The sequence below is a fragment of the Juglans regia genome, chromosome 7 (assembly GCF_001411555.2).
Source record: "Juglans regia cultivar Chandler chromosome 7, Walnut 2.0, whole genome shotgun sequence".
Lineage (NCBI taxonomy): Eukaryota > Viridiplantae > Streptophyta > Magnoliopsida > Fagales > Juglandaceae > Juglans > Juglans regia.
In genome coordinates this window covers 26247094-26250430 of record NC_049907.1, presented here as the reverse complement: position 1 = coordinate 26250430, position 3337 = coordinate 26247094, and positions in this window count along the sequence as shown.

Sequence of the window (3337 nt, the reverse complement as noted above, 5' to 3'; positions counted from 1 at the left end):
AGGTATGTCTTTAGGCTCTCCTCTTCCCTTTATTTGACAGTCAGGAGGTATGCCGCTGGGTGTTTATGCCTCCTGCTGGGCATAAATTGTGTTAAGAACTGACTAGCTCGTCAAAGTTATTGATCAATCCCAGCCAGAGTGTTCCAAACCATCCTCTTGCCTTTCCCCTTAGGGTCAGGGGAAAAGATCGGCAAGCAATTTCTCCTAGGAAACTGTGGAGTGTGATATGTGCCTTGAAGTTGTCCAGGTGATCTACTGGGTCGTTGGAACCATCATACATCTCTATCTGTGGCACTTTAAACTTCGGCTGTAAGGCCAATTCGTGTGGCTTAATAGTTGTTCTACCAAGAAAGATCCTCCCATCTTATTTGCCATCTCCTTGTAGTTGCCGGTGAAGCAACGTAGCTCGTCATGTAGCTTCTTCTTTTCCACATCCTCAGCATTCACTCCCCCTATTGCTATGTGTTTGTCTTTCTACCTGTTCGCTATGGTTGGGCATGGTAGCATCATTGAGCTCAATATTGCGGCGCTTAGTTCCTCATTCTCTATCCTCAAGTTTTCCTTGGCGTTTAATGCCATCTTTAGCTTTTCTTCCGTCACTGATAACTTTGTTTTCTTATCTGTAGGCATTGCGTCTTGGTCTCGAGTTTCTAGAGAACATGTCATGGTCGGCATGAGGGAACCACGTTGAAGTATGATGAGAAATTGAAATCATATATTATAGATCCCATAGATGGTGCCACTGTAGAGGACGTGTCCCACCACCGACTGTGACCATTCACCTGCAAATAGTTAACTTGGCGGCACGATGTGCTTGAGACACCTCAATGCCCAAGTCAGTAATAAACGAGGGGTGATAATTTAAGAATACTCAATAATCTGTCTAGAGAATTACCTATTGCCTCTATATATAGGTGTGGAGAGTTTTGGATCAGTACTGTTAATTGACCAACTTCATATGAGACTTAGCCATAATAAGACTTATCACGTAAATATTGGATCATCACTCTATTTATATTCACAATGTAAGGGTCTCTCCGCCCTAATAAACAGGGCGGCTAGACTTTAGGCACGATCCATAACTCTGTTTACGAAAGATGTGCCTTGGGTCTCTAGTACTTGGGCCTCAAGTTCAGCCGAACAAATATTGTCCCCTCTAATATCCATCTTTAGAGAGCACTTGTAGACGACATTTCTATTTAGTAAATGGAAGGGTCGGAGGTGGTGTGAGAAAAGTTTGATAAGTTATTGATCTAAATAAGAGTTTGTTGAATCCTCATTGAGATTCGTCACTGGAAGGGCTTTAATACCATTGTAAGGGCTCGCGGGGTGCTACCATAGGCCTGGGTCACGGTGGCTCGACGAATCACTCCACTCAAGACTCAAACCCCTCTGGCCCGATAGGGCTCATGCCAGTTTGTTAAGGACATGAACACCCTCCCGCTTATCTTGGGACAATTGGGATATTCACTCATTCAAAGTGAGTAAATAGCTCGAATGTTCTGGGGTTCAAATTTCAAATAGTGGGCTAAACAATTAGTCCAGGTGATCTTAAGAAGTCAAACGCTCTATTTAAAGAATTCAGGTATGCTAATGAAAGCTGTCGAATAATTTGACTCTAAGAAGATTCCTATCATTATTTATTTAGGCATCAAAGGCACCCTATCAAACCCCCCAAGCTACCTTACTCTTTGCTTGCAAGAGATTGGGAGTGCGTAGCAGTGAAACACGTCCTTAGCAGTTGGTGCCATCTGTGGGATTCTTTTATCCTGAAAGTAGCGTGCTTTTCACATACCCAGCACAACTCAATCTCAGGCAACTAGAAACCAGGAAGAGTCGTGGGAATGTGACGATGAGACCCTCCCACCACCACCCCCCAAAGTCTTCATAACGGAGGTGGAAATGAGGGATGTGGAAATGCTGAGACAGGGAGAAGTCGGCAAGCCATTGGAACTCGTCCACTTTGATCCGACCCAATCGGATAACCATGTGAGGATCAAAACTACAATAACGAAGGAAGAAAGGGTTTTGCTAATCCAACTACTCCTTGAGCACAAATACATATTTGCATAGAATCATTAGGATATGCTAGGGATAAGAAAATAGATAATAGAGCATTGACTGAATGTTAACCTAGATGCAAGGCTTGTTAAGCAGAAGAAGAGGAATTTCAGTGATGGTAGAGGAGGTGGATCTATTGTTGGTGGCAGGATTTATCAGGGAAACTCAGTACCCTTTATCGTTGTCGATCGTTGTGTTGGTGAAGAAGTCCAATGGCGAATGTGCGTATACTTCACAGACCTCAACAAGGCCTACCCAAAAGAAAGTTTCCCTCTCCTCTGGATAGACCTAATAGTCGATGCCACGACGGGTCACAAGGTGTTGAGTCTTGTGGACGCCTACTCTAGGTATAACCAAATCAAGATGGGCAGTGTTGACTAGGATAAGATGGCCTTCATAACCGATTGGGGCCTATACTGTTACACAGTCATGCCCTTCAGACTGAAGAACGCAGGAGCAACTTACCAAAGATTGGCAAACAAAATGTTCAAAAATCAGATAGGCCGAAACATGGAAGTATATGTGGATGACCTTTTAGTAAAGTGCATGAAGTTTGAACAGCATATGGAAGACTTGAGGGAAGCTTTCGGTGTGCTATGTCAGTACAAAATGAAGCTCAATCCAACCAAATACATGTTCAGGGTGTAGCCGGATAAGTTTATGGGCTTCATAGTGTCCGTGAGGGGCATCGAGGTGAATCCCGAGAAGCTCAGGGCGATCATCGAGATGAAGTCACCCTCGACTCTTAATGAGGTCCAAAAAGTAGCAGGGAGAATAGTGGCCCTCAACAGATTTGTGTCTCGTTCAACGGACAAGTGCATGCCCTTTTTTAGGTATTGAAGAAGGCCCAAGAATTGGATGCACGATGTGAGGAAGCATTTACACAGTTGAAAGAATATTTGACCCACCCGCCACTGCTTAGTCGGGCCAAGTAGGGGGAATCCTTATCACTGTATCTGGTTGCCACCTCAGACGTTGTTTTGGCCGCTCCAATTAGAGATGAGGGCAAGGAACAAAGATAGATGTATTATGTCACCCCATAAGGGTCATCACCTCCACACCCTTGTAGAAAGTACTCCAAAGGCCTGACACTTCGAGGCGACTGGTGAAATGGTCCATCGAGCTGAGCGAGTATAAAATCAGTTATATCCCATAACTACTGTCAAGGGACAAATCCTAGTCGATTTTGTCACGGGATTGACGAACTTTCTCGAGGAGACACCTAATGCACCTGAGAAGGAACCTGATTATGCCCAAACTAGTACGCGGTATTATA